This window comes from Castor canadensis, chromosome 12, assembly GCF_047511655.1.
Source record: "Castor canadensis chromosome 12, mCasCan1.hap1v2, whole genome shotgun sequence".
Taxonomy (NCBI): domain Eukaryota; kingdom Metazoa; phylum Chordata; class Mammalia; order Rodentia; family Castoridae; genus Castor; species Castor canadensis.
Genome location: NC_133397.1, coordinates 61,031,005 through 61,042,748, shown reverse-complemented (window position 1 = coordinate 61,042,748; position 11,744 = coordinate 61,031,005). Strand labels below are relative to the sequence as shown.

Sequence of the window (11,744 nt, the reverse complement as noted above, 5' to 3'; positions counted from 1 at the left end):
CATGGGCCTGCAAAAGTGTGACATATTCAAGATAGGAAACAGTCCCTGTGGTTTGCCCCAAGAAGTATTTTGATTTGTATAGGTGAATTATTATTCTCAATATGCTCAACCAAGCATGTACTACCAAGGAATTTAAAAATTAGACAATCTAGGGCTACTGGAATGGCTCAAGTGGTAGAGCATCTATCTAGCAAGCACAAGGCCCTGAGTTTAAGCCCCAGTGCCACCAAAAAAAAAATTAGAAAATCTGAAGTTGATTTATGAACAACAGAGCTTTACCTGAATATATATGCAGAATGTATATATAACACAGAATGGTGTGTTCTTTCTTTGTAAGGACTCTCCTGACTAGTGTGTTCCATGCTGGTCCCCAGCCTCCATGGGAACTAGGAATACTCAGGCCCTTCATCTTCTCAAAGCTGGCTCCCCAGAGGTTGCTCCACATTGCAACCCAAGGGAGGGCAAGTGTTTGCCCCATTTCTTTTTGTTTTGTTTTGTTTTGTTTCTTTTTCTTTTTTGTTTCCTGTCCTATCTCTTGAATGTGAGGTTTCTCACCTAGAATGTCATGATACTATTTAATACCCACGTTGGTTTAATAAAAAGGGGTTCGTTTTCCCCCCATATAATCAAAATGCCACTTGATGCCAGAATAAAGGTAGGCAAAGGAGTTCCAGTAATATCAAAGCAGTTAGCCAGCCGCATGACACAATTGGCTTTCATAACCATAGAATGCTAATTGTTCTGAAGAAAGAGAACAAGGCAGATAAACACTCATTTGTGGTAACTTCCAGGTCTTTCGTTCATTGAAGAAAGGCTGCCCATTGGCCAAACTCAAGATGTTGTTATTCTAATCAGGGTAAAGGCCCAGACCTGACACACAATAGCCTTAAAGCTGATCAGGGTTGTATGAATCAACCCAGCCTGCTGGAATAACGAACTGAAGAAGAGACTTAGGTGTGGAAGAGGTTTAAATGTAGCTTCCACAGCTGAATGAGGAACGGATGTCTCAACCCTGTACTGAACAGGTGAGGAGAATATTCTACAAGGGCCACACTGCCAGCTGTGCCTACCCCCTAGCCCCAGCTCCATGGCAGGCAGATGAAGTAGATAGCCCAGTCCCGCCATGCTCTTTTGGAGGGGACAGGGCTGGAAAGAGATTAATGACCATGGGACTATCAGAAAGTAATCTGATAGTGTGTGAGGAAATGCTGGGAAGGCTCTGACCACATAACCAGAAATGCAGAAGAGGCAGTAATGGGTAGCCAGGGGGCCACGAAGGAGGAGGACTTGGGGTATTTAGGGAATGTACATCTAGAATAGAGGAAGAGGGGGAAAGGACAACTTTCCTTATAAAATAGAGCCACTTCTTACAGGTTATCTAAGAGTTGGTGGGAGTTTTCCGTATCATAGGTTATTAATTACAGAAACCTCATGAATGTTTGGTATCTACCCATTAATTAATCTATCTGTCTATATCTCCTCCCCCACGTCATTATTGATGTGTATTTTGTCCAGCTATGAAACCACAGGACATCATTCCATAAATTAGCTTGCTCAAGAAAGTAGAGGCAAACCACTGAAGTAGCCCAGAGTCATTTAAAAATTATCATTGGCAAATCTGAGTGACTCACCACAACCTCTTGTATACAAGGAAACCAGGTACCGGAGAGTGGTGGGTGATTCATTCTTCCTCACACTAGAAACCAGGCTCCCCGACATAGCAGGACCCGGCTCCTGACTTCTCTAAGGCAGTTTACCAAGGGCTTTTGGTGCGTCTGATGCACTTGCTCAAACTACCCTCTCCTGAAGGTTGCTGCAACTTACTCTAAGAGCCTAGCTCAGAGCCCAGCACCAGTGGCTCACACCTATAATCCTAGCTACTTGGGAACCTAAGATCGGGAGGATCACTGTTCAAAATCAGCCTGGGCAAATACTTCACGAGATCCCATCTCCAAAGTAACCAGAGCAAAATGAACCAGAGATGTGGCTCTGACAGCAGAATGCCTACTTTGAAAGCTTGAAGCTCTGAATTCAAACCCCAGTCCCAACAAAAAAAAAAAAAAAGAAGGTCTACCTCAGGAGAAGAGTACCTCATCAACTCCAGGGAATTTGAGATGAGGCATCAAAGCCAGAATTCATCACACCCTTTACCCTTCACCCACCTTCCACAAAACTTCTTTCCCAAGGTGTCTCATAGGTTTAGAATGTCTCAGGAAGTTGACTTATAAGTCACCTGTTTGTTTCACAGACAAGGATGTAATCCTAGAGGAGCTGTATGATCTACTCAAGGTCACAGAGCCAATTCCTATCAGACCGGATGTCTATCAGACTGGAGCCCAGGCTTCCTGGAGTTGAGTCAGGGCTCCCTTCACCACACCTAGTAATATTAACGAGAGCAAGAATGGGCAAACTCTCTGTAAAGTGGCAGAAAATATTTTATGTTTCTCTAGGGCACCTACCCAACTAGGCTTTTGTAGATTGAAAGCAGCTGCAGACAATACGAGAACAAATGGGTGTGGTTGTGTTCCAATAAAACTTTATTTACAATGACAGGAGGCTGGCAAGGTTGGTCCACCAGCCATAATGTACCAACCTTTGAACAAGAGTGTTGGCATTTTGTGATCACTTACAAGGTTCTAGGGCCTGTGCCGCAAATTGCAGGTATTTTCTCATTTAATTGCAAACAATCCTATGAAATTAGCAATATTCCCATTGTTCCACAGACATGAAAACTGAGACTCAATATGATCCATAATTAGCCCAAGCAGGTAGCTGGCAGGGCTATAGATCTAACCTAGGTGTTAATAACTTTGACTCCAGGGTCTTGACTAGTCAACAATAGACCACTGAACCTCCCAGATTCACCAAAACCATTGGTACCTCCAATGAAGACTTCTTTGAAGACTACTCCTACCTAGGGCATGCTGAGAGAGTGATCAAGAATCCTAGTTTGCCGGGCACAGTGGCTTACACCTGTAATACTAGCTACTGGGGAGGTAGAGTTCAAGAAGATCACAGTTAGAGACCAGCCCAGAAAAAAAGTTAGGGAGATGCCATTTCAACCAATAAGCCAGGCATGGTGGGGCATGCCTGTCATCCCAGCTATGCAGGAGGTGTAGGAGGAGGATTATGGTGTAAACCAACCCAGGCAAAACACTACACTCTATCTCAAAACTGACTAAAGAATAAAAGGACTGGGGATGTGGCTCAAGTGGTAGAGCATTTGCCTTGAAGTTGCAAGGAACTGAGTTCAAGCCCCAATACTGAAAAAAAAAAACAAAAACAGAATTCTAATTTGCCTGGGACTGAGGAGTTTCCCAAGATACAGGACTATCTGTGATAAAACCTGAAGAATCCCAGACAAACCAGGATCAGCCACCTTACTCTCAGACAATTGATGATATGCTTAGGACATTTTCAACTGAAAAAGAGCAAAGTGACTGCCTAAGGCAGGAGTTCAACTGAGTCCCCTCCCCTGAGTAGAGCAGAGCTATAGTAAAGTCACATGACAAAACAAATCCAGAGAAGAGGGTCACCGGAAAGAGATGGGTAATAGCTTTCAAGAGTCCAAGAGCCTGAGAGGGCTGACTTTTGAAGTAGCTCAAATGGTAGTGTGCCTACCTAGCAAGGATGAGGCCCTGAGTTCAAACCCCAGTGCCACCAAAAAAAACCCAAAAAAACAAAAAAAAATGGTAATAGAAAAGAGGCCAAGAGGAAGTCATATTTATGCATACTTTTTATTTCTCCTCTCTCAGACTCTGAAGAGCCTCCCTCCCCACAACTGGGGTCTACACACTCCTATATACTAGCTAAATAAGGAAGGTGAATTCCCTGGACAGCCAGTCATAATAAAGGGCCAGTAGGGCTTTGGTGTAGGCCTTAAACACATCTGAAACATATTTGTGCACCCTGCTCACTTCCTCATATGTCCAGAGGCAGTCTACTTCCTCTTGAAACCTTTCCCCTTTTCTCTCCCACAACTCTCCCTCTCCTGTGCCGTCATATCACTCTAGACAGCCCTCTCCTAGACAATGTTATTCTTGAAACTAGAGTTTTAGGCCCAAGCCCAACTCCATGTCAGATCTGGCCACTCACCCCAACACACCAAACAAGACAAGTATGGTGAGGAGCAGAGAAAGGAAGTTTATTACACAACATGGCCAAGTGGCTGCTGGAAGAAGCAGAGTAAGCACTTCAGCCCATTGGGTATAGACATAAATGTTAGGTTTAAATAGAGGAGAATTGGGGGCAGGGCTGTGCCTGATTGATCATTATCGAGGGGTTCCTGAGAACTTGTTAGCTGTCATCACTTTAGGGGGCAATCTGATGAGAATGAGCAAATCATTATTGCCTGGTGGGCTCTGCTCTTCCTATTCTTGGAGGCAGTTCTGTCCATCCCTCATTGTAAAGATGTTATCAACTAGTGTTGGATTCTAAGGTGACTGATTGCAAAGTGATTGATTACTGAGAGAATGGCTCATAGCAAAGATAGATGCAAAATGGAGACCAAGGGTGCCAAGCTTTTCTCCTGCTTTTAGTTAATTTGTGAGAACAAGAAAGGAGTCCGTGCATTTCTAAGTACCTGTTACATTCTCATGGGCATGTAGTGATCAGTTTGGCTCATCTGTCTCCTGACTAGACCTTAAGCTTGGTGTTGGCCATTCCTGTTGACTACCATCTCCCTGATGGCTAGACATGTCAAAAAGACATCCTCGGTACACTTCATTGAGAAAGAAGTATTAGTCCAAGAGGAGGGAAATGATATTCTTATCAGACTTTCCACAGGGAATGCCTTTGTATGGTTCAAATAAGGATGGATGCCCTTTCACCCGGTAGGATGCTAACTAAGCCTGCAGCAGATACACTCTCGAGCTTGTTTGGTCTTCCCAACCCTTTAAGACACCATTTCTTAGGTCAATTGGGCAAGGAAAATGAATAAAACACATCCAGATTGGAAAGAAAAAGCAAACTTATCTTTACTCACAGATGACATGACCTTGTGTGTAGAAAATCCAAAGAACTCCAATTTTAAAACCTATTGGAACTAATCAATAAATTCAGCAAGGTTCCAGAACACAAGATCAATATACAGAAATCAATTATAGTTCTACATACTTGTGATAAATAATCATAAATGTAAATTAAGAAAGGAATTCCATTCACAATAACATCAAAAAGAATAAAATACTTAGGAATAAAACTATAGAAAGAAGTATAAAACTTTGCTTCTACCCTGAAAGCTATAAAACAGTGTTGAAAGAAGTGAAAGAAGCTCTAACAGAGGCAAATTTGACTAAAGTACATTATATACATGTATGGAAGTATCACAATGAAACTTCTTTCTGCAATTAACTTATGCTAATAAAAAAAGAAATTATATGACAACTAAGAAATCAAAGAAGCTAAATACTGGTGGCTTGTGCCTGTAATCCTACCTACTTGGGAGGCTGAGATGGAGATGATCATGGTTTGAGGCCAGGCAGGTGAACAGTTCACAAGACTTCCATCTTCAAAATAACCAGAGCAAAATGGACAGGGGCTGTGGCTCAAATCATAGAGCACCAGTTTTGCAAGTGTGAAGCCCTGAGTTCAAACTCCAGTCCCACTAAAAAAAAAAAAAAAAAAAGGAAAGAAGATCTAAATCAATGGAAAATGTCCCTTGCTCATGAATCAGTTAACAGCACTGGTAAAATGGCAAAACTCCCAGAACTGACCTATAGATTTAACAAAACTCTATCAGAATCCCCTCTGGCTTCTTCATAGAAATTGAGAAGATGACTGTAAAATTCAAATGGAGTCTCATGGGACCCACAATAGCCAAAACTATCCTGGGAAAGGCCAAAATAGAAGGACTTACATTAGGAAATATAAGCTTGAAAACATACTACAAAGCAACAGTAGTGATTACAGTATGAAACTAGCACAAGGACAGACATATAGATCAGTGGAAAACAACTAAAATTCAGAGTCCAGAAATAAACCCACACATCCGTGACCAACTAATTTTCTACTAGAGTACCAAGACTTAAGATGAGGAAAGAATAGTCTTTTCACCAAATGGTGCTGGGTAGGTACAGGCAAAAGAAAGAAGCTGGATTCTTACTAATGCCATATTCAAAAATTAACTCAACTGATCATTAGGGGAATGCAAATCAAAATGACAGTGAGATACTAAGTGCACATGAGGATGGCTATATGTACATATATATTTTTTTTTTGGTGGGACTGGAGTTTGAACTCAGGACTTTGCACTTGCAAAGCAAGTGCTCTATTGCTTGAGCCACACCTCCACTCTATTATGATCTGATTATTTTGGAGATGGGGTCTTGCAAACTATTTGCCCAGGCAGACCTCAAGCCTCAGTCCTCCCAATCTCAGTTTCCCAAGTAGCTAGGATTAAAGGCATGAGCCACCAACACCCAGTTTATAGTAATTTTTAAAAATTAATCTTTAAAATAAAATTTAAAAAACAGAAAATAACAAATGTTGACAAGGATGGTGGATACTGGAATTCTCATGAATTGCTGTGGCATATAAAATGGGCCAGTTGCTATGGCAAACAGCCTGATAGTTTCTCAAAAAATTACATACAGAATTATCACATGACCCATTGTGGGGAGCAGATTATAAGAAGCCTATGAGAACTTGGCATGAGCACAGCTGTGCCCAATAACCTGCAGACTGGGATGGGCACAGCACCCAGCTGCAGAAAAGGGCAAGGGCAAAATGCAGCACAGCTGCTCTTCCTAAGATGTTTACGTTCAGAGAGTAGCAATCGCAGGTTCCTCCTGTTCATGCCACCCTGAGTACTGTTGCTCCACCTCCTTGTTTGCCACTGTATATAATAAACTCGCTAGAAGTGGACGAGGCTGTGTGTGTCTCCATCAGAGCACCTAGCCCACGTGACCCCAGCTTTATGCATGTGTCTTCTGTCTTTTGTCCCTTCTTAATCTCCCGTCACTCCCAATTAGGTTTCTAGGATGAGCTCATGCAGCCCATGAGAACCCATCAATTCCAGTTCTGTGTATATAAGAGGAATGAAACATGTCCACATAGAATCTTACATAAGAATATTTATAGCAGCAATATCCATAACAGCCAAATGTCTATCAGTGAATGAATGGAAAAGCACATTGCACTACACACATTTGCTGTAGTTGGGTAAGTAACCCCAAAGGCCCCTATCTTACAGGCTTGGTCACCAGCCCATGGCTCTGTTGTAACGTGGTGGAACCTTTAGGATTTTGAGCATAGGAGAAGTTAGGTCAGTGGAAGCATGATTTTGAAGGGGCTACTGGGACCCTGATCCCTTCCAGTCTCTTTTCCTTCCATCCATGAGCTTTATTATACCACGTGCTTGTACTACAGACCCAAAAGTAACACAGCCAAGTGATCAGGGACTGAAACTTCTGAAACCATGAGCCAAAATAAACCTTTCTTCTTATAAGTTGATTAGCTCAGGTATTTTTTCACAGTGACAGAATACTGACTAACAAAACATACAACAGAATGTAATTCAGCCATAAAAAAGAGATGGAGTACCGGTATATACTATACCTTGATGAACCTCTAAAACATTATGCTAACTGAAAAAAAAGATGCAAAAAGTAACATGCTATAAAATTCCTTTCATATGAAATATTCAGAATAAGTAAATACTAAAAAATCACTTAAAAGGGTCCAGGTGTGGTAGCTCCTGCTTATAATCATAGCTATGGAGGAGGCAGAGATCAGGAGGATTGTGGTTGTTCAAGGCCAGCCTAGGCAAAAAGTTCTCATGAAACCCCATCTAGACCAGCACAAGCTGCACACCAGTTATTCCAGCTACACAGGAAGTACAAGTAGTAGGATCAGGATCCAGGCTGGCCCTGGGCACAAATGTGAGGCCCTATTCAAAAAATAACTAAAAGCAAAAATGGTTGGGGGATAGCTCAAGTGATACAGCACCTGCCTAGCAAGCATGACCCTCTGAGTTTAATCCTCAGTGCTGTCAAAAAAAAAAAAAAAAAACAGTTAATTCAAAATGGATCAAAGACCTAAATGTAAGAACTAAAATTACAAAACTATTAGAAAAAACACAGAGGTAAATCTTTGTGATATTGGACTTGGTAAAAAGAAAAAAATTTTAGATCCAACACCAAAAGTATGTGCAACACAACAAATAATAAATTGGACTTTGTTGAAATTAAAAAGTTTTGTGCTTCAAAGTACAACACCAAAAAAATGAAAAGATAGCTAGCCATGGTAGTATGCTGTATAATCCCAGCACTTGGGAGGTTGAGGCTAGCCTAAGCTACATAGAAAGACCCTGTCTGAGAAATAAATAAATAAAACCAATCCTAAACAAAAAGACAACCTACAGAATGTTGAAAATATTTCCAAATCCCATATTTAGTAAAGAACTGGTATCTAGGATATACAAAAAAGTCTTACAACTTAATTAAAAAGACTAATGAGACAATTTAAAAAGGGGCCAAGGATCTAAGCAGACATTTCTCCAATAAGCACATAGAAAGATGTCCTACATCATTATCATTAGTCATTTGGGAAATGCAAACCCAAACCACAAGACACACTTCACACCCATTAGGATGTCTATATGAAAATAAAAAAAATACAGAATAAATGTTGGCCAGGATGTGGAGAAACGAATCCTAACACACTGCTAGTGAAAATGTAAAATGGCGCAGGCACTGTGGAAAACAGTCTAGCAGTTCCTAAAATGACTAACCATGGAGCTGCCATCTGATCCAACAATTCCACTAGGCACAGAAACAAAAACTTACTGCCTCACAAAAATATTTATAGCAAGCATATTCAGAGTGGCCAAAGGTAGAAATAGCCTGAATATCCCACCTGAGAATGGATACACAAAGTACAGCATGTACGAGGGAGAAAGGCGCTCAGCTGTAGGTAGGAAAGAAGTGTTGGTACTGCTGCAACACAGAAGAGCTGGAAAGCATTGTGCTAAGTGAAAGAAGCCAGAAAGGCCACATAGCATATGATTCCACCCATATAAAAGCCCAGAATAGGGAAGTGTGCAGAGGTAGAGAGTGTATTAGTGGATGCTTAGGCAGGGATGGAGTGGAGATGGGGACAGGGGGTGATAGTGAAATATGGGGTTTCTTTTTGAAGTGACAAAATGTTCTAGAATTGATTTTGATGATAGTTGCACAACTTTGTGTCTATACTAAAGACTGGTGAAGCATATGTTTTAAATGGGTAAAGTATACACTATATGAATAAATAAAACTGCTTATAAAAAGCCCACACCTCCCCCCATACTTTTGTATGCCCACAAAAAGCCAGGCTCTCTCCAGGTCAACACCTAAAACTTCAAGATGGGTCCGTCCATCCCCTGACCTTGGGGAAATGATCCTCATTTGAGACTTCTGGGCCATTTGGACAGTTTGTGGTAACTGGCCACTTACATAAAGGGCTGAGTAGCACTTCAGCAATTGCTAAAGCCACAGCATTGAATCATGGGAGTTTGGGATTTAGAAAAAAAAAAAAGCACCTACCCAATAGCCAGGTTTCCTAACACACTCCACACTCAAGCTTCTCCTTTCCGGTTTTGGCAAACATCCCTTCCTCCCCCTCCCCCACCCCAACGACTCTGGGCAGGCAGGCCATCCCTTTCCAACCCAGCTCCACTGCCTGCACCACCACCCCAAACCCTGTAAGGGCAACTGAGCCCTCTGATCTGAGTCAAAAGCTTTGTGTTTGCGCTAAGAAACTGGGGCGAGGGGGAGTTGCTCTTTCCTCCAGCTCAGATTACCTGGTTTCCAAGTGAGCCAACTCAGGAAGAAACCCTTCCAGTCAATGCCTTCAGTTGAGGTTTAAACGTCCATGCCTCTTACTCCAGAGGAATAAGAAACAGAGCAGAGGAAAACACGTGTCCACACATATTACATTAGTTCTTTATAACCAACGTCTCCAGGCTGGGGGTGGAGTGGGGCATGAAAGGTTTTGTATCTAATGAATAAATGCCTTGTAGTCCTCTTTGGTTTTGCTTTAAAGAATTTAAATACATAGAAAAGGTGCTCTCGGTCCTCCATGTGGCTCTCCCTCTTGTAAAACCCATCTAACAGATCCAGAAATGGAGGCAGCAAGGAACCTGCTAAGTTTCCTCGCTCCCAAACAAGTTTTTATGCTACAACTTTCCAGCAAATCTACCTTCAACCTTTCAAATGTTCCTCCTAGAACATTTGAAGTGCTTGTTTTTCCAGACTAGGTGTGACTTCATTTACCAACCCTCTTTCTTCATGATGTGGTCACCAAAATACAGTCTATCTGATCCTTCCTTTTCTAGAACATACAAAATCAAGTCACTAATTATATTCTATCATATTCTCTAGTTGTTTTCATGTCGATGGCATGCCCTGACAGAACAGTATCCAGCCAAACATTAAATTTGTGGGATTTTTTTTTTTTTCTTTTCTGTAGAAGGAGAATTACCAGCTTCCTCAAGACATTAGCTATGACGTGAGGTAAAATAACCTTGATCACTACACCCATTACAGTATGGGGGTTCCTCAAAAAACTAAAAATAGGACTACCATAAGACCTAACAATTCCACTCCTGAGTCTGTATCCAAACAAAATGAAATCAGTATCCCAAAGAGACAGCTCTCCCACTGGAGGCCTACACGCCACCACTGTTACCGCCGTCACGTCTCTAGTGATCCCTGAGAAGTTCCAGCACATTTTACGAGTACGAAACACCAACATCGATGGGTGGTGAAAAATAGCCCTTGCCATCACTGCCATTAAGGGTGTAGGGCAAAGATATGCTCAAGTGGTGTTGAGGAAAGCAGACACTGACCTCACCAAGAGGGCTTGGGAACTCACTGAGGATGAGGTGGAACGTGTGATCACCATCATGCAGAATCCACGCCAGTACAAGATCCCAGATTGGTTCTGAACAGACAGAAAGATGTAAAGGAAAATAAAGCCAGCTTCTGACCAATCATCTGGACAACAAGCTCTGTGAACACCTGGAGCAACTGAAGAAGATTAGGGCCCATAGAGGCCTGTGCCACTTCTGGGGCCTTCGGGTCAGAGGCCAACACACCAAGACAACTGGCCGTCGTGGTCGCACTGTGGACATGTCTAAAAAGGAATGAGTCTGGGCCTTTCTGTTAATAAATAGTTTATATGACTTTTAAAAAAAAGAGGGAGAGAGAGAGAGACATCTGCACTCCCATGTTCACAATAGCCAAGATACAGAATGCACCTAAAATGCCCATTAACAAATGAATACATAAAGAAAATGTGGTACACGTACACAATGAGCTACTGTTCATCCATCCAAAAGGACAAAACCTTGTCATTTATGACAGCCTGGATGAGCTTGGAGGACGTTATGTTAAGTGAAATACATCAGGCACAAAATGACAAGTATCGCATGATCTCACTCCTTTGTGGAACGTGAAAAATTTGATCTCATAGAAGATGAGAACAGAATAGTGGTTCCCAGAGGCTGAGAGGTGGGAGTTGGTCAGCAGCACCATGACCATGATGGGAGAAATAAGTTCTGGTAGTCCACTGCACAGTAAGATGACTAAAGCTAACAATAATACACTGTATATTTCAAATAGCTAGAAGAGAATGTTCTCACAATGAAAAAATAATAAATGTTTAAACTGGATGGATATGCTAATTACCCTATTTGGATCATTATACAATGTATATCAAAATATACATTGTGATCCAGGCATGATAGCAAATGCCTGTAATCCCAG

General features: G+C 41.7%; 1 pseudogene; it reads left to right on the top strand.

Moving 5' to 3' along the window:
* The first annotated feature begins 10,603 nt into the window (after nucleotides 1-10,603).
* LOC109696707 (small ribosomal subunit protein uS13-like) lies at nucleotides 10,604-11,126 on the top strand (annotated as a pseudogene).
* Nucleotides 11,127-11,744: the final 618 nt, after the last annotated feature.